Genomic DNA, 27,672 nt, shown 5'->3' on the forward strand with positions numbered 1-27,672 from the left:
GAATATATTTAATGAACTGGCCTCCACCGCCCTCTGTGGCAGAGAATTCCACAGGTTCACCACTCTCTGGGTGAAGAAATTCCTCCTCATTTCAGTCCTAAATGGCTTACCTCTTATCCTTAGACTATGACCCCTGGTTCTGGACTCCCCGGCCATCAGAAACATCCTTCCTGCATCTAGTCTGTCCAGACCTGACAGAATTGATATGTGAAGAGAAAAAGATTAGTGAAGTCAAGCGTAGGTCCCTTACAGTCAGAATCAGGGGAATTTATAATGGGAAACAAGGAAATGGCAGATCAACTAAATACATACTTTGGTTCTGTCTTCACAAAGGAGGACACAAATAACTTGGGGGTGTTTGTGCACAAATCTTTGAAGGTGACAAGACAGGTTAACAAAGCAGTTAATAAAGCCTATGGGATCCTGGGCTATATAAATAGAGGCATAGGCCTAGAAATTGGGTTGGGGCGCCAAAGTGGCGCAAAAGTCGCCTGAGCGCAGGATTTAGCGCAGCGTTCGAGGCTTTAGCGATCGTCAGATATTCAGTTTCATTGCTGCTCGAGGGACACAGGGTGAGGCTCGAGGCGCTCCGCATCCCTCTTAGGGCGCTGAAACTGAATATCGCAGCGCAACGTGCCGCAGCGCCACATGATGCGGCACGGCACGCTGCGGTACTGCAGGCCTTCCTCCCACTGTTAAGGGGGAGGTGCCTGCAACAGCGCGATCCCCGCTCACGAGTGCCGGCAAATGAGCCCGGCACCAAGGAGAAGTGCCGGGCTCTCGGGAAACAGCCGGCAATGCCGCGGTGGGGTGGTTAGGAGGTCGGGGACGGAGGTGCTGGCAGGCGGCCGCCCCGCACCTCCACCTTAACTTGCGCCGCTGCCAGCACAGTAAGGCCCCGTGAACCGGGCGCGGGTAGCGAGCAGCGCAACTGCGGCGTTCGCTACCAAATATCGCGAACGGGGCACGAATGGGGCGCTGCGCACACCGATGACGTCATCGGTGGCGGCGCAGCACAAATGCCTAACGCCACCATTAGCGCCCCTACTGAATATCGCGGGAGACGCAGCCAGTGGCGCTACAGCCACTGACTGCCTCTTTAGGCGCTAACAGGTGGCGCTACTCACCCAATTTCTCCCCCATTAGAGTATAAAAGCCAGGAAGTTATGCTAAACCTATATAAAACACTAGTTCGGCCCCAGCTGGAGTATTGTGTTCAGTTCTGGGCACCACACTTTAGGAAGGCCGTGAAGGCTTTGAAAAGGGTACAGAAGAGATTTACTAGAATGGTTCCAGGAATGACGGATTACTGATATGTGGATAGACTGGAGAAGGTGGGGTTGTCCTCCTTAGAACAGAGAAGGCTCAGAGGAGATTTAATAGAGGTGTTTACAATCACGAAGGGTTTAGATAGAGTAAATAAAGAGAAACTGTTTCCAATGGCTGAAGGATCGATAACAAGAGGGCACAGATTTGGGTGATTGGAAAGAGAACCAGAGGCGACACAAGGAAAATCTGTTTTACTCAACGAGTGGTTAGGATTTGGAATGCACTGCCTGATAGGGTGGTCAAAACAGATTCAATGGTAGCTTTCAAAAAGGCATTGGATATATATTTGAAAAATTTGCAGGAATATGGGGAAAGCGCCGGGGAGTGGGATCAACTGGATTGTTCTTCGAAAGAGTCAGCGCAGACTTGATAGGCCGAATGGCCTTCTTTTGTGTTGTACTATTCTATGATTCTATGAAATGACAGAGTTCAGAAGGGGCAGGAATAACAAAGAACATGTGACGAAGTAATTTTTTTCAAATTTCATTCTCAGGATGTGGACGCCACTGGCAAGGCTGGCATTTATTGCCCATCATTTGTTGCTTTGAAAAGGTGGTGGTGGGCCTTCTTCTTGAACCACTGCAGTCCATGTGTTGATGGTGCTGCCATAATAGCGTTAGGTAGGGTATTCCAAGATATTGACCCAAAGATGAAAAAGCGGTATATGTCCAAGTCAGGATGGTGTGTGAGTTGGAGGGGAACTTGGAAGCGATGGTGCTTCCATGACTCTGTCGCTCTTGTCCTTCTTGGTGACAAAGACCGTAGGGGAAGGAGGTGCCGTTGAAGTAACCTTAATGAGTTGTTGCAGTGCTTCCTGTAGATTGTACATACTGCAGCCACAGTGCGCCAGTGGTGGAGGGGTGCATACTGGTGCAGAATTTCCTGAAAATGCTCACCAAAAGAACAACATAATTATGGCATAACGCCGCTTATCAGCGTAAGTGATCGAGGAAATTCAGTCGCAAGTGACTTAGACCTGTTTTTACGCTGTCCCCGAATTTGCTCTGTGTTTTGCATCGATTCTGTTAAACCTCTGCCGAAACCCTCCGCCAGTCATTAACATAGCTCTGGCCCAATGTAAAAGATCAGAGAATGAGAGTTTCCTGCATATACATCAGTTCCGAACAGGCGTAAATTTACACCTAAAATTTTAGGCACAACAGGACCCAAAATCACATTTCTGGCATTTGTGACTTTTTAAGCATTTAAAAAAAATATCTGCTCATTGGGACCTACACTGTATCTTATGGATCTTTTAATATGGCATCAGAATCAGTTATACCAAAAATGTAATTAAAAATCAAAAGACTTCCAGGGTTGCAGTTTCTTAAACATGTGTGCCGAATGTGCATAAAGGATCGTTTGATGTCATCAGACTTTTAATTTTCATACATGAAAGAAGAAATATGATGTAAGTTCCGTGCTTTCCTTGGGCCCGGATTGTTTACATAGATTTCTGCTTGTTTTACACGTTTGCAAATGCGAATGAGACTTCTCAGGAAATTTCGGCACAAGTTACCGATAGCAAGATTGGTGTACATTTTGGCAGAACTTAGCAGTTGCAGCATCTGAAGAAATTCCTGGTGATTGAGTCCAGTGGCAGGGCGCTGATCAAGTAGGCTGCTTTGTCCTGGATGGTCTTGATCTTTTTGAGTGCTGTTGCCGCAGCCCCTATCCAGATGAGTAGTGAGTATTCCATCACACTTGAGTGTTGTAGATGGTGGCGAGGGTTTGAGGCTTCAGGAGGTAATCCACTCATTGCAGAGTACTCTGCCTCTGCCCTACTCGTAGCCACAGTGTTGATCTGGTTAGTCCAGGTAAGTTTCAGGTCACTGAATGTTGATGATGGGGGGTCTCAGTGACAATGGTGCTGTTGAAGATCAGCAAAGATATAAGGACCTTTCCTTGGCGCTTATGTTCTGTAAATGATACTTGCCACGTCATCCCAAGCCTGGATGTGATCCAGTCCTGCTTTAGGCTGGCATTATTAGAGGAGTTGTGAATGGAGAGGAACAGTGTAGAATCGTCTGTGAGCAGTCCCACTCCTGATCTTACAATGAAGGGAAGGTCATTGATAAGGCAGCTGAAGGTGGTTGGGCCAAGGATTCTGATCTCAGGAACTCCTGCAGCGATGTACTGGAGCTGTGATGATTGGCCTCCAACAACCACAGCCATCTTCCTTTAAGTCAGGTATGATTTCAGCACTGGTGGGTTATCCCCTTAACCCAACTGACCTCAGTTTTGCTCGGGCTCCTTGGTACCATACATGGTTACATCCTGCCTTTATTTCAAGAACAGATAATCTCAACTATCCTTTGGCATTCAGCTTGTGTCCATACCTGGTTCAATGCTGTGCTTTGGTCTGGAGTCAAATGATTCTAGCGGAACCTGAACTGAGCCTCAGTGAGCAGGTTATTGGTGAGTAGGTATTGCTTAACGGTACTATTTCCGACTCCTTCCATCACTTTGCTGATGGTTTGGGAAGAGACTGATAGTGCAGTAATGGCCAGGTTAGATTTATCCTGGGTGGCAAGTGATTGGGGATTTTTTAATGCAGTACTACACAGTTTCCATAGGGTTCAATTTCACAGAGTTATACGTATGGAGCATTTGATTGTAGCTTTTGTCCAACAAACACCTAGCTTACACATAAGCATTCAAAATCAAAGCTGCAGCCTTGCACTTAAATAATATCTACCTCCTGTAGTGGTATTGGCACCAAAGCAACTTAGTCTTCATAAAATCACTGTTTAAAATCTAACTATGAATTATAACATAACGAGACTTGTAATAATGTTGCAATCTACATTCATTATTTTGCAGTCCAATATTTAACTGTGCTTGCTTGACATATCCTAATACTGTAAAAGCTTTTCTTTATAAATTTTGCAGTGATCATAAAAGCCTCTGACTTTTCACAGATAAAACAGTTCTGGTATTAAATAGAATCATAGAATCACAGAAAGTTACAGCATGGAAGGAGGCCATTTTGGCCCACCATGTCCGTGCTGGCCAACAAAGAGCTATCCAGCCTAATCCCACTTCCCAGCTCTTGGTCCGTAGCCCTGCAGGTTAGAGCATCCCAAGTGTACATCCAAGTACTTTTTAAATGTGGTTAGGGTTTCTGCCTCTACCACGCTTTCAGGCAGTGAGTTCCAGACCCCCACAACCCTCCGGGTGAAGACATTTCCCCTCATATCCCCTCTAAACATTCCACCAATTACTTTAAATCTGTGCCCCCTGGTTTTTGACCCCTCTGCTAAGGGAAATAGGTCATTTCTATCCACTTTATCTAGGCCCCTCATAATTTTATACACCTCAATAAGGTCCCCCCTCAGCCTCCTCTGTTCCAAGGAAAACAAACCCAGCCTATCCAGTCTTTCCTCATAGCTAAGATTCTCTACTCCCAGCAACATCCTTGTAAATCTCCTCTGTACCCTCTCCTGTGCAATCACATCTTTCCTGTAATGTGGTGGCCAGAACTGCACACAGCTGAGGCCTAACTAGTGTTTTATACAGTTGAAACATAACCCCCATGCTCTTGTATTCTATGCCACGGCTAATAAAGGCAAGCATTCCGTATGTCTTCTTAACCACCTTATCTACCTGGCCTGCTACCTTCAGGGATCTGTGGACATGCACTCCAAGGTCCCTTTGTTCCTCTACACTACTCAGTGTCCTACCATTTAATGTGTATTCCGTTTCCTCGTTAGCCCTCCCCAAATACATTACCTCGCACTTCTCCGGATTGAATTCCATTTGCCACTGTTCTGCCCACCTGACCAATTTATTGATATCTTCCTGCAGTCTACAGCTTCCTTCTTCAGTATCAACCACACAGCCGATTTTAGTATCATCTGCAAACTTCTTAATCATACCCCCCTATATTCAAGTCTAGATCGTTGATATATACCACAAAAAGCAAGGGACCTCGTACTGAGCCTTGCGGAACCCCACTGGAAACAGCCTTCCAGTCACAAAAACACCCATCAACCATTACCCTCTGCTTCCTGCCTCCGAGCCAGTTTTGAATCCAACTTGACACTTCACCCTGGATCCCATGGGCTTGTAACATCGTGATCAGTCTGCCATGTGGAACCTTATCAAAAGCCTTGCTAAAGTCCATATACACTACATCAAACACGCTACCCTCATCTACCCTCCTCAAAAAATTCAATCAAGTTTGTCAGACACGACCTTCCCTTAACAAATCCGTGCTGACTGTCCTTGATTAATCCGTGTCTCTCTAAATGAAGATAAATACCACAACTCTCTTTCTTTCCCCTCTAATCTACTGTGCCTGATCATCACACCAAATGAGAAATCAAGGTCAGGATTTGTTGTTCTGTCTGTGAGAAAGATATAATCAACAAATGATTGTGTACTTGTTCCTTTGTGAATAAATGATGCACAATCCTGAAAATTGTACACAGTATTATGCAAAATCACGCCCTGCATGAACGTGCCAGCGGTGTGATGTAGGTTTACAGGAATGCCACCTGAAACTGTGCCTACTCTCCAGGAGATTGTTTAGTGTGCCTAGCCCCAAACACATCAACACATTAAACCACAAGAGGGAAGAGCAGCCAGAGCAGTCAGGATGCCAAGAACCTCACTAGAGCAATACAGGATTCACTTCTTAAAAGCACACGCACGCACACACACACGTGCACATAATCCACCCAGCATGTTCCCCCCGCCCCCCACATGGGGATATTAATTGAGACAGATTATTTGCCAGTGTCAACTTGACCCAGTGGTAGCACTCTCACCTCTGAGTCAGAAGTTTGTGTGTTCAAGCCCTGCTCTGGAACTTAACATAATATTACAATTTGGTGCAGTACTGAGGGAGTGCCGCATTTTTGGAGGTGCTGTCTTTCAATTGCTATGTTAAACTAATGCTCCATCTGACTGTTTGGAAGCAAGGGAGTTCTCCCAGTGGCCAACATTCATGCCTCAATCAACACTTCTAAACTCAGATAAACTGGTTTGCACAAATTAGCTGCTGCATTTACCTTCAAAACAATAGTGACTACATGTCTAAAAGCAATTCATTGGCTAGGAAATACTTTGGGATGCCATGAGGATATGATAGATACTATTTAAATGCAATTCGTTTCTTCGTTCCTGGAGTGTCACTGTCCTGCGGGGGAGCGAGTATCACTGTCCCACCCCACGGGGGAGTGACTCTCACTGTCCCACAGGGTAGTGATTTTCACTGCAGGGAAATCTAAAGTATAATCATATAACTTTCAGTAATTTAAGTATTTAACCAGACATTAGTAGAAATTTATATTTTTTGATGAAAATATTCTGCACTCATCAAGTTGAGGGATGCAAGTGCTGGGAACAAAATCCTCTTACATTCACTGTCAGCATTACTTACTCCCAGGTCAAGCATAGCATTGTACAATATAGTTAAAGCTCCCTATACCTTAATAAAGTGCCTGGCTTCAAATTCAAAAGTACCTCATGCTACACCAGACGAAACTCGGCGGTGTGTGGATGCAGATGCGCTCAGGGGTGAAGGCATTACAATCCTGGGGCACTTGGGAGAAGCTGCAAGTCTTGGACAACTTGGTGTCAACGAGCTCTTGGGAGCATCTTGGAAGGACTTGGGAGGATCAGAGCACTCAGAAGCAGAATGAAAGTGCTTGAGGCCCTCAGATCTGGGAACACTTAGGAGTTCTGAAATCATAAAGTATTCTAGGAAAGCTAGATTCTGTGAGAACTCAGGACTGGGTTTGGGAGCACTCAGGTTGTCATGAGTCTGGGAGCACTGGGAGAAGTACTTACCAGAAGGAGTCTGGAAGCATATTGATGGTGGGTGGGCGGGGGAGGTGGGGTGTGGGGGGGGGGGGGAGGTGAGGTGGAGGTGGGGTGGGGGGGGCATTAGGGGAAGGTACAGCTGAGCCTTGATTAACAGAGATAGATGTGATACCAGATGCTTTGCCACTGTTCTGGGATTACAGTTCACGACAACGCTGGGAACCAAAGGTAGTGGCCACAGGATAATGATACCACACTGACTCTGATTCCGTAGCAACAAGAGAATTTTTCACTTTTTTAAACATGGCAGGCCTTGAACTGTATATTGAACATCGTCACCATCAAACTTGAATTCAAGCACCATGACTACTACTGTTACCAATTATTAGCTATGATAAGGTTTTCCATTACAATGCCACGTGCTAGTGAGTATAGGAGCAGTAAGATAAATAACAACAAAAGCAACAGCAACTTGTATTTATATAACGCCTTTAGGCCTAGAAATTCAGTTGGTTGCGCCAGCCGTTAGCGCCTTAGGAGGAGTAGATTCCGGGCGCGAGGCGGCTTGCGCCCGGGCGAAGCGCGAACTGCGCCTCGCCCCAACTTCACTAGAGATTTAGCGGCGGCGCAAAGTCTTTGCGCGCGCTCAGCTGCGCGCGCAAATCATGACATCATTTCCTCGTGCAACGCCCTTTGTGCGCCCCCAACCGGAACTTCAGTCGCGCCGCCCCATTGTGCGCCTGGCGCCCCTAGCTACTGTGAAGTGGAACGGTGCTCAGCCGATGCGGGGTGCGGGGGGCGCAAATTAAAGGGCACTCCTCCTGCACTATAAAAGGCTGCCATTTCGCAGCACACCTTCTTGCGAAACGGATCTTTGGAGAGAGACCAAGGTAGATAGCTTTCTGTTTTGGCCCAACACTCGGACAGGTACTTCTGGCTTCAGGCCACAGCTTTCAAAAAGTTTTTGCCTTCATTGACATCTCATTGTTTGCCAGCATATTATGGGGGCTGCAATGGGTGTAAACGCTGGCTTTCTCAATTACATCCAAAGGGCTCAGAGACGCCATGAGAGACTGGCAGCCCTGGCTAGACGGAGAGGGGGCAACAGGCATTGGCAAAGGAGGCCTTACCCACCCAGGGTATACCGCCAGCAGTTCTCCTATTTCAACATGTCTGAGGAGCAGTGTGTTCGGAGGCGGCGATTCAGAAGGGACGTGGTCACAGAGATCTGCCAGCTGCTTGCCGGTGATCTGCAGCCACAGCTGAGGTGCAGGACGTCTTTGTCGGTGGCAGTGAAGGTGACGGTGGCTCTCAACTTTTATGCCACCGGCTCCTTCCAAGCCGCTACTGGCGACATTGCCAACATCTCCCAGTTCGCCGTGCATTGCTGCATCCGCCAGGTGACCAATGCCCTTTTCAAAAGGAGACGTCAGTTCATCTCCTTCTCCATGGCCCTTGACAAGCAGCAACAGCGTGCAATGGGCTTTGCAGCATTCGCGGGCTTCCCCATGGTGCAGGGCGCCATTGACTGTACGCATGTGGCTTTGCGGGCACCTCTGGAGAATGCCGAGGATTACCGCAACCGGAAGGGCTACCATTCGCTCAACGTACAGCTGGTCTGTGACCACAGGCAGCTCATCCTAGCTGTCAATGCCCGCTTTCCAGGCAGCAGCCACGATGCCTTCATCCTCCGACAGACTTCTGTGGCAGACATGTTCCAGGCCCAGCCTCACCACGAGGATGGCTTATCGGGGACAAAGGCTATCCTTTGTGTACCTGGCTGATGACCCCGCTCCGTGCGCCCAGCACCCCTGCTGAAGAGCGATACAACGAGAGCCATCAATCGACCAGGAACATCATCGAACAAACAATCGGCGTCCTGAAGCAACGGTTCCGCTGTCTCGATCATTCCGGGGGAGCACTGCAGTATTCGCCGGAGCGAGTATCCCATTTCGTGGTCGTTTGCTGCATGCTGCACAACCTGGCTATCCTCAGGACTCAGCCACTGCCACCACACATTGGAGGACCACCTGAGGAGGAGGAGCAGGAGGAGGAGGAGGAGGACCAGCACAGGAGGGAGGCACAAAGTGCAAGGGCCGCCCGTCGCCGGCTTATTGAACGTCGGTTCTAGGCCACCTCTCAGGGACTGGCTTGTGCCAATGTCAGCAGATGAATGTAGCCGCTCCACAAGCCCTCAGCCGAGCAGGCCAACCAGGACTTAACCAAAAAACCATGCACACTGCAATTTAACAACAGAAATTTATTGAAAACCTCTGTCCTTTCCACATTACAGGGTGAGCAGGGCTGGGAGCTTAACATACAGGGGTATTCAGTATTTAGGAAGGATCGACAAAAAAGAAAGGGAGGAGGGGTAGCATTGCTAGTAAAAGAGGGGATAAATGCAATTGAAAGGAAGGATATTAACTCAGTTAATACAGAATCTATATGGGTGGAGCTAAGAAATAGCGAGGGGCGAAAAACATTAATAGGAGTGGTATATAGGCCTCCAAATAGTAAAATAGAGGTTAGGGAGGGCATCACGAGGGAAATTAGAGAAGCGTGCAATAAGAGCACAGCTGTCATCATAGGTGACTTTAACTTACATATAGATTGGACTAGCCTAATCAGTAAAAATAATGAGGAGGAGGAATTCCTTGAGTGTTTAAGGGATGGTTATCTGGATCAATATGTCGAGGAACCAACTCGGGAACAGGCTATATTGGACTGGGTACTGTGCAATGAGAAGGGACTAATCAGTAATCTTGTTGTACGGGGACCCTTGGGTCAGAGCGATCATAACATGATCGATTTCTCACTCGAAATGGAGAGCGAAGAAATTGACTCAGAGACTAAGGTCCTGAATTTAAACAAGGGGAATTATGATGCCATGAGACGGGAACTGAGTAGGTCTGATTGGACAACGTTCCTGAGAGGACTGGAGGTAGATAAACAATGGCAAACATTTAAAGATAGAATGACAAAATTGCAAAAATTGTTTATACCAATCTGGCATAAAAGGAAATCTAAAAAGGTGACTCAACCGTGGATAACAGGGGAAATTAGAGACAGCATAAAATCCAAAGATAGGGCGTATAAAATAGCCAAAAAAAGCGCCAGAGCGGAAGATTGGGAACAGTTTAAGATAGAGCAAAGGAGGGCAAAGGGCATGATCAAGAGGGGCAAAATAGCTTACGAAAACAAGCTGGCGGAAAATATAAAAACTAACTCCAAAAGCTTTTATAAATATATCAAAAGGAAAAGACTGGTGAAAACCAAAGTTGGTCCATTGCAGTCAGATACGGGGGAATATATAATGGGAAATAAGGAAATGGCAGATCAACTAAATGCATACTTTGGGTCAGTCTTTACGAAGGAAGACACAAAAAACCTCCCTGGGATATCGGGAAAAATAGGGACATTGGCAAAGGAGGAACTGACGCAAATCAATATCTCTAAGGATATGGTGTTAAGGAAGCTAAAGGGATTGAAGGTGGACAAATCCCCAGGGCCTGATAACATGCATCCTAGGGTACTGAAGGAGGTGGCCCTAGAGATAGCGGATGCACTAAGGATGATTTTTCAGAATTCATTAGACTCGGGAACAGTGCCGATGGATTGGAGGGTAGCTAACGTTACCCCACTATTCAAAAAGGGGGGTAGGGAAAAAGCAGGTAATTACAGACCTGTAAGCCTTACATCAGTTGTGGGCAAAATGCTGGAGTCCATCATTAAGGATGAAATAGCGGAGCACTTAGCAAATGGGGACAGGATAGGACAGAGTCAACATGGATTTACAAAGGGTAAATCGTGCTTGACTAATCTATTGGAATTTTTTGAGGGAGTAACTGGTAGAATAGATGGGGGAGAGCCAGTAGATGTGGTGTACCTGGACTTCCAAAAGGCCTTCGATAAGGTCCCACATAAAAGATTAGCATGGAAAATTGAGGCTCATGGGATAAAGGGGAAAGTTTTGGCGTGGATAGGGAACTGGCTGTCAGATAGAAAACAGAGAGTTGGAATAAACGGCTCATTTTCTGAATGGCAGGCAGTAACAAGTGGGGTACCACAGGGATCTGTCCTGGGCCCCCAGCTGTTCACAATTTACATTAATGACCTGGATCAGGGAGTCGGATGCAGCATTTCCAAATTTGCAGACGACACTAAACTAGGAGGTGGGGTGGGCTCAGAGGAAGAGACCAGGAAGCTCCAGAGCGATTTGGACAGACTGGGCGATTGGGCGGATAAATGGCAGATGCACTATAATGTGGACAAGTGCGAAGTTATCCACCTTGGGTGCAGGAACGGGAGGGCAAATTATTATTTAAATGGCAATAGATTGGGAGAGGGGGAAGTACAGAGAGACCTGGGTGTTCTTGTACACCAGTCACTGAAGGCGAGCATGCAGGTGCAACAGGCGGTCAAGAAGGCAAACGGTATGCTGGCCTTCATAGCAAAAGGGTTAGAATACAGGAACAGGGATACCTTGCTGCAGCTGTACAGGGCACTGGTGAGACCACACCTCGAGTACTGTGTACAGTTTTGGTCGCCTCATCTGAGGAAGGATGTTCTTGCCATGGAGGGGGTGCAGCGGCGATTCACCAGGCTGATACCAGGAATGGCGGGAATGACCTATGAGGAGAGACTATGTAGTTTAGGGATGTACACACTGGAGTTTAGAAGATTGAGAGGGGACCTCATAGAAGTATATAAAATTCTGACAGGTCTAGACAGACTGGATGCAGAAGGAATGTTTCCCTTGGCGGGTGAAAACAGAACTAGAGGACATAATTTAAGGATAAGGGCTAAACCATTTAGGACAGAGATGAGGGGGAATTTCTTCACTCAGAGAGTGGTGAACCTGTGGAACTCATTGCCACAGAGGGCAGTGTACGCCAGCTCATTAAATATATTTAAGAGGGAATTAGATATATTTCTACGGGCAAAAGGGGTTAAGGGTTACGGAGAGAAGGCGGGGACGGGATACTGAATTAAAGGATCAGCCATGATCTCATTAAATGGCGGAGCAGGCACGAAGGGCCGAATGGCCTACTCCTGCTCCTATCTTCTATGTATCTATGTATTACATGCTCATGTGGAGAAGCCCCCTCCAAAAACACAAAAATACCAGTCTCGGCCTTACAAAAAGAAAGAAAGACACCAGTCTCGACCTTACACAAATAAAGATATACACCAGTCTCGGCCTTACACAAATAAAGATAGACACCAGTCTCGGCCTTACACAAATAAAGATAGACACCAGTCTCGGCCTTACACAAAAACAGATAGACACCAGTCTTGGCCGTACACAAAAACAGATAGACACCAGTCTCGGCCTTACACCCAAACAACTGCACAAGTGTCGGCCTTCCAACAAGCACCAGGCATTTGTGCATACCTCTACTTTTTGCCCTGCGAGGGCGATTCCTTGCGCATCCTTGCCTGGCCCCTGCCCGCCCTGCTGTTCCTCCTCAATGGGAGCCCAGTGGCTGCAGCAAGGCTGGGGGAAGGCTGCTGAGGGGCAAATGGCGAGACGGCAGATGCCCTTGGGGGTCGGCCTGCACCAGCTCTGGCCTTGGAGGGGCCAGCTGCTGACTGCTCCAACTGTGGCTGGGCGGCAGCAGTCTGTCCAGCAGCTCGTGGCAGCTGCAATGGCGGAGTGGCAGTGTCGGCTGCAGGAATGGTGGCAACCTGGCAGATCGCAGGTGCTCGCTGGTCGCCTGACACATTGGCACTCGCACGGGCCAGCAGTGCAGCATGCGCAGCAACCAGCTGAAGGACAGATTGCTGGGCTGGTGCTGCGCGGCGCGTGCCCTGGCGAGGCCTGGCTGATCCAGCGAGGGTGGCAGCAGTTAGTGCCCGTGTGGCCCTGGTCTGTGTCCGCAATACACCAGCCAGTGAATGGACAGCACGACTGAGCACTTGGCTAGAAGCCGACTGTGCTGCCGTGAAGTCCTGCAGACTCGTGGCCTGTGCTGCCGCGATGTCCTGCAGACTCCTGGCCTGTGCTGCATTGAATTGTTCCAGACTCCTGGCCTGTGCTGCACTGAATTGTTACAGACTCCTGGCCTGTGCTGACCCGAATTCCTGCACACTCCTTGCCAGTGACTCTATGGAGTCAGGCATCCGTGCCACTGCAGCCATGAGCTCAGTGTGCCTGCGCTCAGCCTGGACGGCCATTTCCTCTAGGAGGCGCACCTCCTCTGCGCTGACCGTCGCAGGACTGGAGGCCGCACTCACCCTCTGGGGAGAAGTCCGCCGAGCTTCCCCACCCCTCCCGCGTTGCTGCAGGCCGCTGGGCCCCGGAGCTTCACTCTCCTCCGACCCTTCCCCCCGGCTCCCCTCCAGGGAAGACGTGTCCCCGACATCGGCATGGGCTGGCGTGGCTGAGGGTGGCACTGATGGGCTGGCTTCCTCTTCCTCCTCCTCGTCTTCCGAAGGGCTGACAGTGGCAGCTTGAGGGCCCGCCTCCTCACCTGGCGATTCACCATCTGAAAGCAGGAAGGCACAAGAGTAGCTTTAGAGTGAGGACAGGGCGGCAGCGAGGGAGGCATGAGTGGTGCCATTCACCGCATTGGTCGGACAGTGGCAAAGGATGCTGATCTGATGCGCAAGTGGAACGAGAGTGGTCAAAAAGGTGATGCCCTTACCATTGGTGCCCAGAACAGGGTCGGCATCTCCAGTGGCGACGGGGCCAATCAGCCGGCCTCCCATAATGCGCTCCACACGCTGGTCGAGGTCGGAGAGCTCTTTGATGTCAGGACGGCCTCCCCCGGTCTCAGTTTGGTTGCGCCGGTTGTGCGCAACCTTGGCCTGCAAGAGAAAGTACGGCCTCTAAGTACAGTGTGTAGCCCTGATCTTGTCTGCACTGCCTCCCATGGTCGAATAGCTTGGACAGTGTATAGCCCTGATCTGGTCTGCACTGCCTCCCATGGTCGAATAGCTTGGACAGTGTGTAGCCCTGATCTTGTCTGCACTGCCTCCCATGGTCGAATAGCTTGGACAGTGTGTAGCCCTGATCTTGTCTGCACTGCCTCCCATGGTCGAATAGCTTGGACAGTGTGTAGCCCTGATCTTGTCTGCACTGCCTCCCATGGTCGAATAGCTTGGACAGTGTGTAAAGTGCTGAATGTGCAAGTGATTTTCATGCCAGTCCCATAGCTGCTGGATGAGGGCTGGCCATTAGGGCTTTGAGGTCCCTTTGCCCATAATTTGAGGTGCACATGCAAGGATGAGGAGGACACTGGAAAGGGTACTCACCCTGACAACCCGAGTGAGGTCGTTGAACTTCTTCCGGCATTGCACAGCAGTCCTGGCAACCACGCTGTTGGAAGAGACCCTGTTGGACACCTCCCTCCAGGCTTTCCGGTAGGTGCTGGGCAGCGGCCTCTTGCCACCTTCTGGGTACAAAACATGGCGCCTGCGCTCCACTCCGCCAACCAGCACCCTCAGGTCACCGTCGCTGAAGCGCTGCGCTCTCTCCCTGGACTTCTCCATAGTCCTGGGTGTTGTACAGGTGAAGCTGAAGTGGTCAGGCCTAGGTTGAGGGCTGCAGTGTGCAGGGCGTGGCAGGCAAACAAATCGACCCTCCCCCTTTAAGAGCTGACCGGCGCCAGAGTGTCTGCCGTCAATCAAAAACTCGCCGCACCTGCGCTGCGCCCGGCCTCGGTGGTATCGCTCAGCACCGCCGGCTTAGCGCCTAAAGATAGTCGTGCATCACCTGTTTTAGCGCAGCAGCAACCTCTTGGGGCGTTGCGACTGAATATCGGCGAAGGGGGCGCGACTTTGCGCCGGGCGCAAAGTTTAGCGGCCGCCCGACTTTACCGCCCCAAAAGTGGCTATACTGAATTTCTAGGCCTTAATGTAGTAAAACATCCCAAGGGGCTTCACAGGAGCATTATCAAAAAAAATTGACATCGAGCCATATAAGGAGATATTGGTCAAAGAGCTTGCACTGCAGCAACTCGCCAAGGCTTCTTCGGCAGCACGGGAACACCACCACCTCCAAGTTCCCTCCAAGTCACACACCAACCTGACTTAGAAGTATATCGCCGATCCTTCATCGTCGCTGGATCAAACTCCTGGAGCTCCCTCCCTAACAGCACTGTGGGAGTGCCTTCACTACACGGACTGCAGCGGTTCAAGAAGGCGGTTTGCCACCACCTTCTCAAGGGCAATTAGGGATGGGCAATAAATGCTGGCCTTGCCAGTGACACCCACATCCCATAAACGAATAAAAAGAAGAGGTAGTTTTAAGGAGTGTCTTAGAGGAGGAAAGAGAGGTGGAGAGGTTTAGGGAGGGAATTCCAGAGCTTAGGGCCTTGTCAGCTGAAAGCCTGGCCACCAATGGTGCAGCAAATAAAATCAGGGATGCTCAAGAGGCCAGAATTGGAGGAGCACTGATATCTCGGGGGGTTGTAGGACTGGAGGAGATTACAGAGTTAGGGAGGGGTGAGGCCATGGAGGCATTTGAAAACAAGGATGAGAATTTTAAAATTGAGGCGTTTCTTAACTGGAAGCAAATGTAGGTCAGCGAGCACAGGGGTGATGGATGAGCAGGACTTGGTGCGAGTTAGGACACGGGCAGCAGAGTTTTGGCTGGTCTCAAGTTTATAGCGAGTAGACCAGGGGAGGCCAGCCAGCAGTGCATTAGAATAGCCAAGACTAGAGATAACAAAGGCATAGATGAGGGTTTCAGCAGCTGATAAGCTGAGGCAAGGGCAGAGTTGGACAATGTTATGGATGTGGAAATAGGCGGTCTTAGTGATGGCGCAGATATGTGGTCAGAGGCTCAGCTTGGGGTCAAATATGATACCAAAGTTATGAATGGTCTGATTCAACCTCAGACAGATGCTAGGGAGAGGGATGGAGTCGGTGACTAAGGAACGAGCTTGTGGCGGGGACCGAAGATAATGGCTTCGGTCTTCCCAATATTTAGTTGGAGGAAATTTCTGCTCATCCAGTACTGGATGTCGGAGAAGCAGTCTGACAATTTAGAAACATTAGCAGGGTCGAGAGAGGTGGGGGTGAGGTAGAGCTGGGTGTCGTCAGTGTACATGGGGAAACTGACGCTGTATTTTTGGATGATGTCGCTGAGGGGCAAGATGTAGATGAGAAATAGGAGGAGGCCAAGGATAGATCCTTGGGGGACACGAGAGGTGATGATGTGGGAGTGGGAAGAGCAGGTTAATTCATGACTGGAGAAATGGTGCAGGAAGGAGGACTTTAGATTCCTGGGGCATTGGAACCAGTTCTGGGGCAGACGGGACCTGTACAAGCTGTACAGGTTGCACCTCAACAAAGCTGAGACCAATGTCCTCACAGAGAGGTTAACTAGTGCTGTGGGAGAGGGTTTAAACTAGTTTTGTCAGGAGGAGAGCACCAGGATGAAGCATTAGAGAGGAGATACAAGGTGCACAGAGGGCTGGGAGAGACAAACAGCATTAGAATAAAGTGTAGTTCAGAAATAGGAGGGATCAGACAGGGGAAAATGCGAGGCAGACTAGAATGAGTTTGGAGTGCATGTGTGTAAATGCTTGGGGCATGGTAAATAAGGTTGGTGAGCTGCAGGCACAAATTGTCACATGGGGTTATGATATAGTGGCAATAATGGAGACCTGGCTCAAACAAGGGGAGGTTTGGGAACTTAATATTCCCGGCTACAATGTATTCAGGGAAGATAGGGAAGGAGCAAAAGGAGGGGGTGGCATTATTGATCAAAGAAACTATTATATCGCTGGAAAGGGATGATGTAGTTGAGGGTTCAAAGACAGAAACGATTTGGTTAGAAATAAGGAACAATAGAGGAGCTATTATGCTGCTTGGTGTATACCGGAGGCCACCAAATAGTGGGAAGGAGGTAGAGGAGCAAATTTACAGGCACAATTCAGAAAGATGCAAGAACTATAAAGTAGTGATAATGGGGAACTTCAACTATCCCAATATAGACTGGGAAAATAACAGTGTAAAAGGCAAAGAGGGGGAGGAATTCCTGAAATGTGTACAAGAGAACTTTCTTGATCAGTGTGTTTCAGCCCAACGAGGAAGGAAGCAGTGCTGGATCTAGCTCTGGGGAATGAAGTGGGGCAAGTAGAACATGTATCAGTGGGGGAGCATTTGGGAAACAGTGATCAAAATAAAATTAGGTTGAGAGTAATTGTGGAAAAGGACAAGGAACAATCAAATGTAAAAATACTCAACTGGAGGAGAGTTCATTTCAGTGAGTCGAAAGGGAATCTAGCCCAGGTGGATTGGAATCAAAGATTGGCAGATAAAACAGTAAATGAGCAGTGGGAGGCCTTCAAGGAGGAGATAGTCCGAGTACAGAGTGGACACAATCTTACAAGGGAGAAAGGAAAGGCATCCAAAGCTAGATCTCCCTGAATAACTAAAGATATAAAGATTAAAATAAAACAGAGAAAGGATGCTTATGATAAATGTCAGGCTCATAATACAGTAGAGAATCAAGCTGAATACAGAGAGTATAGAGGAGAACTGAAAAAGGAAACGAGAGGGGCAAAGTGAGTGTATGAGAGTAGATTAGCGGGTAACATAAAAGGGAACACTTGGAAAAATATGGATTCATAAATAGCACAGATTTGTTAAAGGCAAATCATGTTTGATTAACTTGATTGAGTTCTTTGATGAAGTATCGGAGAGGGTTGATGAAGTTGTGCAGTTGATGTTGTGCATATGGACTTTCAAAAGGCATTTGATAAAGTACCACATAATAGACATGTTAGCAAAATTGAAGCCCATTGGATTAAAGGGACAGTGGCAGGAAGGACACGAAATTGGCTAAGAGACAGAAAGCAGAGAATAGTGGTGGATGACTGGAGGGAAGTATACAGTGGTGACCCCCAGGGGTCGATATTACGACCACTGCTCTTTCTGATATATATTAATGACCTGAACTTGGGTGTGCAGAGCACCATTTCAAAGTTGGCAGTTGACACGAAACTCGGAAATGTAGTAAACAGTGAAGAGGATAGTAATGGACTTCAGGAGGAATTAGACCGCTGTGTGAAATGGGCAGACACATGGCAGATGCAATTTAACACCGAGAAGTGATTCATTTTGGTAGGAAGAATGAGAAGAGGCAAAATAAAATAAATAGTACAGTTTTAAAGGGGGTGCTGTACAGAGAGACCTGGGCATGTATGTACACAAATCTTTGACGGTGATGGGACAAGTTGAGAAGGCTGTTAAAAAAGCATATGGGATCCTTGGTCTTATAAATAGTGGCATAGATTACAAAAGCAAGAAAGTTATGCTAAACCTTTACAAAACATTGGTTAGACCCCAGCTGGAGTATTGTGGCCAATTCTGGGTATTACACTTTGGGAAGGACTTAGAGAGGGTGCAGAGGAGATTTACTGGAATTGTACCAGGGATGCAGGACTTCAATTACGTGGAGAGACTAGAGAAACAAGGGTTGTTCTCTTTAGAGCAGTGAAGGTTCAGGGGCGATTTAATAGATATGTTGAAAATTATGAAGCGTTTTGATAGAGTAAATAAGGAGAAACTATTTCTAGTGGCAGAAGGGTCGGTAACCAGAGGACACAGATGTAATGTATTTCTCAAAAGAGCCAGAGGCGAGTTGAGGGGAATTATTTTTACACAGTGAGTTGTTATGATCTGGAATGCACTGCCTGATAGGGTGGTGGAAGCAGATTCAATAATAACTTTCAAAAGGCAATTGGACAAATACTTGAAGGAGAAAATTTGCAGGGCTATGGGGAGAGAGCAGGAGAATGGGGCTAATTGGAGAGCTCTTTCAAAGAGCCGGTACAGGCATGATGGGACGAATGGCCTCCTTCTGTCTGGTATCATTCTATGATTCTAATGTTGACACCCTGATGGATTACAGAGTAGGAATTATAATTTCTTCCACCCAAAAAGATTACCAGACATTGTGAAATACAACTTGTATTTAAATAATGCCTTTCATGTTTAAAAATATCCCAAGCCACTTCTCAGAAGAAAAAAAGAATGGGCACCAAGCCTTTTCAGTTAATTATCTCCAAAAGCTTAGTTCTTAGACTGCATTGCCAAAAGCCTACCTAGATCTCAAGGCAAGGATGCACTTTCTTGAAAAATGGGAACTCACCCATGACAGTGTCCAAAGATACAAGAGTCAAAATATTCCAGTGTTAGAAAAGACCAAATAACCTAACAGCGTTGTAAAGAGAGAGCCATTAACAGTCTTGACAAAGGGTTTCGGCCTGAAACATTGACCCCAATTTTCTGCCAGCCGTCGGGCGGCTTTCCAGGCGGCCGGGGGCCGAAAAAGCGGGTCGTGACCCCCCCCCGCCTGATTCCCCGCCCCGTCTGACTTTCGGACCGCCGTTTCTCCGCGACCCGCTTCAGTCCCGCCAGCCGCTGGCAGGACTGGCCGTCGGAACACAAATCACCAATTATTACCTTGTTTAAGTAGATTTTCCGGGGCCATTGCGATTTTGGGGCTTTCCCCACGTGAAACACGCCTGCGGGGAACCCCACTGATGAGACCTGGTGTGAAAACAGTTGGCTTGCTTGCTTGCAGCTGCAGATCAATGAGGACTGAAGAGATGTAAACAGGCAGCATTTGCAGGCTGCAGGACCTTGTTGATGAAGGCTTGGGGGAACTTTTTGAAGGCTTAGGCACAGCTGTAGAAAGTTGGAGCCTCACACACTTCTCCAGTGTGAGCTCCTGGGAAGCCCCTCTCACCACCCTAACTCAGCGTCTCCTCAACGGAGGCATCTGCCAGAAGCATGGGAGGCCTTTGGTACCTTCCCTTCCTGGCATTAGAGGATCTCCAACAGCAGAGGAGGCTGGAGCAACTCCAGCAACAGCATCACCAGCAACACCAGCAGCACCAGCAGGAGCGGCAGGCTGCGGCTCACCCACCTGAGGCAGCACAGGCCAGAAGGGGTCAGTGCATGGAAGGCCGTCAGCGCAGGAGATACCCCCCAAACAGGGTGTACAGACACAGGGTCAGCTACCTCAAAATGACTGAGCAGCAGTGCCAGAGGCGGCTCTGACTTTCACGAGAGGTTGTGACTGACATCTGCGCAATGCTGCGGCAAGACCTGGAGCCCAGAGCAACAGGTCCACACTACTTGCCAGTGGCCATCAAAGTCACCACCGCACTCAACTTTTATGCCTCAGGCTCCTTCCAGGGATCAGCAGCAGACATCAGCGGCATCTCCCAGGCTGCCACACACAAATGCATCATGCAGGTAACTGATGCCCTCTTTGCCATCGCGCACAATCACATCCATTTCACCAGGGATCGCGCAAGTGTGAGGGTGCGAGCGCGTGGATTCGCTCAGCTGGCAGACTTTCCAAGGGTGCAGGGCATCATTGACTGCACACATGTGGCCCTTAGGGCACCCCACCACAATCCAGGAGTTTTTGTCAACCGCAAGGGCTTCCACTCCCTTAACGTTCAGCTGGTGTGTGACCACAAGAAGGTGATTTTGCATGTATGTGCCAGGTTCCCTGGCAGCTGCCATGACTCCTTCATACTGTGCCAGTCTACTGTGCCTCCGCTATTCAGTCCGCCAAACGAACTTCAAGGATGGCTACTTGGAGACAAGGGATATCCCCTGCACTCTTGGCTAATGACGCCGTTGAGGAGACCAGCCAGCGAAGCTGAGGAGCGCTACAACTCCAGTCACATTACCACCAGATGCATCATTGAGCAAACCATCGGATTGCTGAAGATGCGCTTCAGATGCCTCGATAGATCAGGTGGAGCCCTACAGTACTCATCAGCCAGGGTCTCCAAAATCGTTGTGGTATGTTGTGTGCTTCACAACATGGCACAGCGTCGTGGCTTGCCGATTCCGCAGGACCAAGAGGCTCCTCACAGAACCGTCTTGGATGAGGATGATGCTGAGGAGGAGGAGGAGGAGGACAGAAACGAGCATCCTGCAGAGGCCCACCAATCAGCGGCACCAGTGCGCGAGAACATTGCTGGGCGGAATGCAAGGAACGCACTCATCCTGGGCAGATTTGCGTAGCCTGGTACATCAAACACTGCAGCCTCACTGCTTCTTAACTGACCATGGACAGTGGCCCATGCCTGCACTTTCCAACAACTTTGACCAGCTTGCAGTCATCTGCATGTTATCCTAAGGCCTCTATGTGACATCCCCATTCGCCAAATGATAGACGCCATAACTGCAGCAGCTGGCACCAGATTTTTTATGTGCAGGAAAATGATGCCATTAAAACTATTTACAAGACTGGATGGTGGAATAGTTATGTGAATGTGAGCATAGAGAGAGACGGAATGGGTAAGGGTGCATGGATGTGACTGTGAAGTGGGATGTGGAAGAAGAGATTGCTGAAGCTGAGTGCTGTTGGGGAAAGGCAATGGGGATGAGGTTGAGGGTGATGGAAACTTCATAGTTGCTTTACCTGTGCGGTGAAGGTCATGGAAGCGCTTCCTGCACTGCAGCCAGGTGCGACGGGTGACACCCAGAGAGTTTACCTCTGCTGCCACCTCCATCCAGGCAGCCGTGGACTCTTTGGGAGGCCTCTTCCTCCCTGAGCGAGGGTAGAGGACCTCCCTGTGGGCCCTTACCCCATCCACCAAGGTCTGCAATGACGTCTCGTTGAATTTGGCTGCAGCTCGGCCTCTGCCGCTGGCAGCAGCTGGTGCAGGCTCCTCTGCCATTGTGCAAGGGTGGTTGAGAAGCCTGCAGAGGTGGAGAAGCTTGCTGGACACTTTGAAAGCACCACGAATGATGACATCATACTGTGGGGCTTTCTGACACGAATTGGACAATTAGCAAGGCTGCCCACATGCTGGAAATTAATTGGCCACTTCAGGGAAAATTGCGTGGAGCTGGCTGACATTTTTTTGTGTGTCAGAAACCCCACATTCGGGGAAACCCGACCATTTCCCACACAAGCCAAAAATCGGGCCCGTTGACTCTATTTCTCTCTCCACGGATGTTGCCTGGCCTGCTGAGTTTTTTCAGCATTTTCTGTTGTTATTTTGAGCCATTAACAATGTTGGCCAGCATTGGGACCGGGGAAGGTAGTTGCATGTGCAGGAGTTTGGTGGGACGAAGATCAAGGGTCAGGAGGTGGATCTTACAAAAGAGCTTGGTGAGGGCACAGGGAAAGAGGGAGAGACGGTGCAAAGCAATGAGGATCAATATTAGGATGAATAAAGGTTGGGTACTGCTCAGTGGTGAGGTGAGATGAGAGGAAGGTGGCACATGAGGCAGCTATGAGGCTAGTCTGAATCTTTAAGACAAAATAAACCCCTGACATCTTTGCACTTGGTGCTAGAGGTGACAGTGGAGGGAGAAGGATGCGTTTGAGGATTTATTTTTTATAAATAGGGACATTTCAAATCATTTTTTACTCATTGCCACTGATAAATTCCTGGATTTGTTTGAGTGCTGAATTGGTAAAAATTGATTTCCTCCTGAATATGAGATGGAAAAAAATGACATTGTTCCATTGTTTTCTTACCAGAGATGCGTGCACGTTGCATCCGTAATATCAGGACACATGTTGAAGAACCTTGATCATGACTGCAGAGGTGTTAATAACAAAATGGATAAATTGCATATTATTATCATAATGTACTGTTCGTAACACATGCGTAAAAGTTATTTGTTAGCGTCAACTATTTCATACTTCAGTCAGACATTAAAAATATTAGTGATTCACGATACTATGGTTTTGATGTGCTACTTAAAACATTAATTTTAGTAATCAACGTTTTGCAGCTTATGGCTATTATGTCCGTGTATAATTGAGACACGGACTGCAGGAGTTGGTTATAACAGGTCTTTACTGAATGGAGACAACCTGGAACTACTATGCAAATGTTACTACACAGGCTTATATACAGGGGTGGTCACTACTGGTACTGCAGTATACAGGGGCTGCAGAATATAGTTCCTTCTGCAAAGTACATACACTACAATGGCCTATTCAGCAAAATGTATTTTACTGCTGAATTAGCATTACTGTATTTTGTGATCGTGAAAGCTTATATTACAGTACCTCTGGAACTGCCACTGAGGCCCAGAGAAATGGCGTCTGTGAACGATGTAAATAATCGTGGGTTGTCATTTAGCTTAACTCTGTCATGGTAATCTCTTGCTTGTTTTCTTGTGGTTTAGTGATGTTTACAATAAATACCGATTTGTACTGAGCCAGTAATCTACCCAGGTTTTCTGAGTTGTTATTTTTTCCCTTGTCATCTCCCGGTTTTTGATGGCAAATAAAAACTAAAAAGCAATAAAAATGGAGGTTAAAGGTCTTTTTGGAGAAAAGGGGTTGTGGGTTGTTCTTAGCTTGCAAGATGATACTGAAAGTAATAGTAGGAGTATTTGACTGTGGAGAGAGAAGCGTGGTAATGCTTAACACGGTGCAGCCAAATGTGGTGGTGGCCAACAAGTCTGGTCATGCACTAGGTGTGCTTCTGTGGCCCTCAGAGTTACGGTTATGAAGCCAGCAACTGCACCAAGATGAACAATGGGGGAGGAGGATGGCAAGAAACTTGGTGGGATGAGGATGTCAAAGGCAGAGGTGTGGGAGCTGTTTAGCAGATCAGCAGTGGCAGTGGCGTCATGACGGGTTGAGGACCAGAGGAGAGGGAGTTAGGAGTGAGAGAGTTCATTGCTAAGCGAGCTAGGGTGCAGTACATTCCAGAGGCAAAAGGTAAGTGCGACAGGGTTGGAGGTAGGTAGGGAGATGTGGATGGTATGGGATAAAAGGAAGTAGTCAAAGATGTCATATCGGGGATATAGGCCTTGGAGTTGGTGAGGGCAAGGGGTGTGAATGGGGATTGGATTTGAAGGGTGAGGTTAAGAGAGGACAGGAGAACAGAGAAATTAGAGGATAGAGAGCAAGGGGAATTAAGGTGCAGATTGAAGTCACCTAAGAGAAGTAATTATTCAGTGTGGAGACTGAGAGAAGAGAGAGGGGAGCTGCCGATGGAAGTGGCGGAAGTGGAGACACTCAATGTTTTCAAGGGGAGACTGGATGGGCACTTGAGGGAAATAAACTTGCAGGGCTACGGGGATAGAGCGGGGGAATGGGACTGACTGGATTTCTCTACAGAGAGCTGGCACGGACTCGATGGGCCAAATGGCCTCCTTCTGTGCCGTTATGACTCTATGAGAGTTTGGAGGAACAGGCTAAGGGAGGAGAGAAAGGAGGATGGATCTATCGCCCTCATACAAGACAGGCTGTTTCCTGGCTGCCATGCATCTTGGTGATGTCCAGAATACACTGTATGTGTAAAAGTCCTGAGTTCATCAACACCTGCACCAGCCCTTATCTGAGAAAAGCCTACAACTTCCACGATGCTTCGTAGCAACTTGCAGCAAATCCTGGGACCTGAATTCAGGACACTGTGGGAAAATGCAGTTCCCAGATCTTTCAGGGATGATTCAAAGGTCCAGTTGAAGGATCAAACCTCAGGGAATGGAGCAGAAGGCATGTGTGGGCTCAGCTATTTTAGCTATTGGAAGCTGGGATTGGTGACTTTCTTGATAAGTGCTGTGATCTTTACTCCCCACAACTGTTGACTGAGCGCAGAAGGCTCATTTCAGGCTGCCGCCAGAGTCGCCTAAAAATGGCCGAGATCAATTTAGCAGTGGCCCGAAGCCATGACGATCAGGCTCAGGCTTCTGTCCTGCTAAATTGGTCATCCTTGCACCTGTTTAAGGCCCATAAATTGGGCACAACAATGTTAAAATTAGAGCACAAATAATTTACAGCTGAACATTCTCTTAAAAAGTGTACAAAGAGAGAAAGAAATGCAGTTAATTCCTGATGGGTTGTTTTTTGACTGAGGTAATCCGGAATGTTGAGATAACAAGGAGGAGCCAAGCAGCTTTCTATCGAGATAAATATCTAACAACAATAATTAGTCTCTGATTCATCTGCCGATGTATCTAGTTAGAACATTCCTTCACAGGGTGTATGTGAGCAGTGGCCTTCAAGGAACAAGCTTCTAAACATTACAATAATGCTCCTGACCCCCCAGACTACATATAAATAGACCTACAGGAGATCAGCTACCATATGAATTATTTTAAAGAACTATCAGAAATAATTCACCAGCAAACTCCACTATGATAAGCTTACAATTCACATGGACTGTAGCAGAGGGAGAACATTTCTGGATGTTATCAGTTAGGGAGTTTAATGAAGGAATTCTTTATGTTAGCCACACAATTTTTGGGGTTCACAGCAGAGTTGTTTAGCAAATCCTCCTGGGGCAAAGGAAAGAGAGATAAGCAGGGTCTCGTTGAAGTCAGATCAGCTCCCAGATGACATGCCTGGCAATGAAGGATTAGCACCAAGTCAATCCTTCATGCCAGACTCCGTAATCCAGGCAGATTCGCAGTCCTCCAGGGCACTGTGGATCATTAGCCGCCCAGCCTGACTCATTAATGGGATCTAAAGAAGTATCTGGACTTACTTTGCTCCAGATAACTCTGCAACTGAGTGTTCTAATGGGTAAATTGTCTGAGATGGATAAGCGATGGGAATTTCACCCTTGGTCTATGCTGGTTAGCTATGTTTGCAGCTTTAGCTTATTAATGTGCCAGAAATGATTCCCTTGACCCCTATAACACTCAATTTTTCTGATAATCCTGATGTTATGTACCCTCAGAGTCTATATACCTTTCAGTTATTTTTTGGTATGCATATTTTACAGGGTCCTTGTTACCAGGCAGTCTAAGTGAAATAGATGCGCTGAGGTTATATGGGGATCAGAGGGAAAAGTGGGAGGGGGGAATTTTATTCAATGCATTTACTCCACAGAACAGGAATCTTGCTTTGCCATTCTTATATAACAGCCTTGTCAATAACAGCTATTCAAATAGCTCCTGACCCAGTCGACACCAGTCCTTGCTTTAGAACAGTGTGAGCAAACAGCAGAGATTCTAGTGCCACCTCTGCATAACTTTAGTCGGAGAGGGATGAGCTCTTCACATGGGAACCCCTCCAACAACAACAACAACTTGTATTTATATAGCGCCTTTAACATAGAAAAACATCCCAAGGCGCTGCACAGGAGTATTACTCCACTCAGCAATGTTCAAATGCCAATAAAATGTTTAATGTTGGTGAAGAGCTGGCAGCAGCGTCAGTTTCTAACAATAATAAAGCTTAGAAAAAAGCCTGTACTTGACCACTGCGTGGATGAAATTATAAGTCGGGCAAGACTACCTCCATGAGGTGACCTCACACTTTAGGAAAGGAAACCTACCGGGGAAAAAATTCAGTATCGCCCCGTTTGGGGCGCAGTTATCGGCCGTGCGCAAAGTTTAGCGCCTGGCGCTAATTATCGCCTCCGACGGCAAACTTGGCTTTTATCGCCCCTGGAGGTGATTGGAGCGCTAATTCAGGCACTTCACACCTGTCTTAAGGCGCAAAGTCCGAGGAGCAAGGCACTACCTCAGAACGCTGGCGAAGCAAGGAAGGGCAAATCAAAATGAACCTGCAAAGTGCTGCTCAGTACCCAAAACTCATTCACACAGCGTTGAATCTCTCCAGAAGTCTCTCTCTCTCAGAATGCGTGGTGCACAAATGTCACCAACAAAAAAAGGCAAGAAGCGGTCGCCTTTAAATAGCGCTCCCCCAGTCCCTTCCTGACTGCAAAACGCTCCTCTCAACCTGTCGTTGCTAGCGGCAGGCGGTAAGGCAGGGGGCGCCACTCAATATCCTGTCCAGAGTGCTACCGGGGCGTTGCGCACTCGACTGATGTCACGATCTGCCGGCGCAAGAGATCGTGGCGGCAGTGTTTAGCGCCGCCGCAAAGTGTCTAGTTAATTTTGCGAGCGGCGCAAACATCGCCGCGCCCGGGCGCTAGTTGCTTTGCGCCTCATTAGTGCCCTCTTAAGGCGCTAACGGGAGGTGCAAACAACTGAATTTTTCCCCCACCGTCTTTACCCGCTCTGGCCGATATGTGATTCCAGTTCCACACCAATGTGGTTGACTCTTAACTGCCCTCTGAAGTGGCCTAGCAAGTGACTCAGTTGTATCAAACTGTACCACCTTTTCAAAGGGCAACTAGGGATGGGCAATAAATGCCAGTCTTGCCAGCGACGCCCAAATCCCCAGAATTAAGTTTTTAAAAGTTACTTCTATTATATTTAATTATACAGAGAACATTTAACCACATTAAATCTCAGTCTGACTGACCATAAATGAAAGTAGTATTCAATGGCATGAAAGGATTCTGTGGGTAGATACCTACTAGAGATGATTGCAATGATACATTCAACTTTAATCAAGGCTTACTTTGTTTTAGAGTGCTAACAAGTGCAAACTAGCTTTGTGAAGGTAAAGTGAAAACCGTGAATCCTGGAAGTTGCAAAGGTCTTGGAAATGCACATTCAGCATCTGAAAGAGAAAAAAAACAGATCAATATTTCAGGTGTAAATCCTTCATCAGAATTGACCTTTTTTATTGCTTTGAGGTTTCAACAATTGCGTGTAATATGAAGGCCTCAATTAAAGTGTTAGTGATTAGGAAATATTTGAGTCAGCGTTGGTCAATGAGCCATTTGTTTTCAGCTGTTGTAGACATTCATGTTGGTAGAC

The 27,672-nt window shown here is 47.9% G+C and overlaps 1 long non-coding RNA gene across 1 annotated transcript; it reads right to left on the reverse strand.

The window, feature by feature from the left end:
- Positions 1-27,672, reverse strand: LOC147112291 (uncharacterized). The gene is made up of 3 exons (XR_015079649.1): positions 27,371-27,672; positions 22,571-22,632; positions 1-191 (listed from the first exon to the last, which is right to left on the reverse strand). It is a non-coding gene; the product is annotated as an uncharacterized LOC147112291 (long non-coding RNA).

Source organism: Somniosus microcephalus, chromosome 9 (assembly GCF_052327205.1).
Source record: "Somniosus microcephalus isolate GS21.2 chromosome 9, FLI_Smic_1.0, whole genome shotgun sequence".
Taxonomy (NCBI): Eukaryota; Metazoa; Chordata; class Chondrichthyes; order Squaliformes; family Somniosidae; genus Somniosus; species Somniosus microcephalus.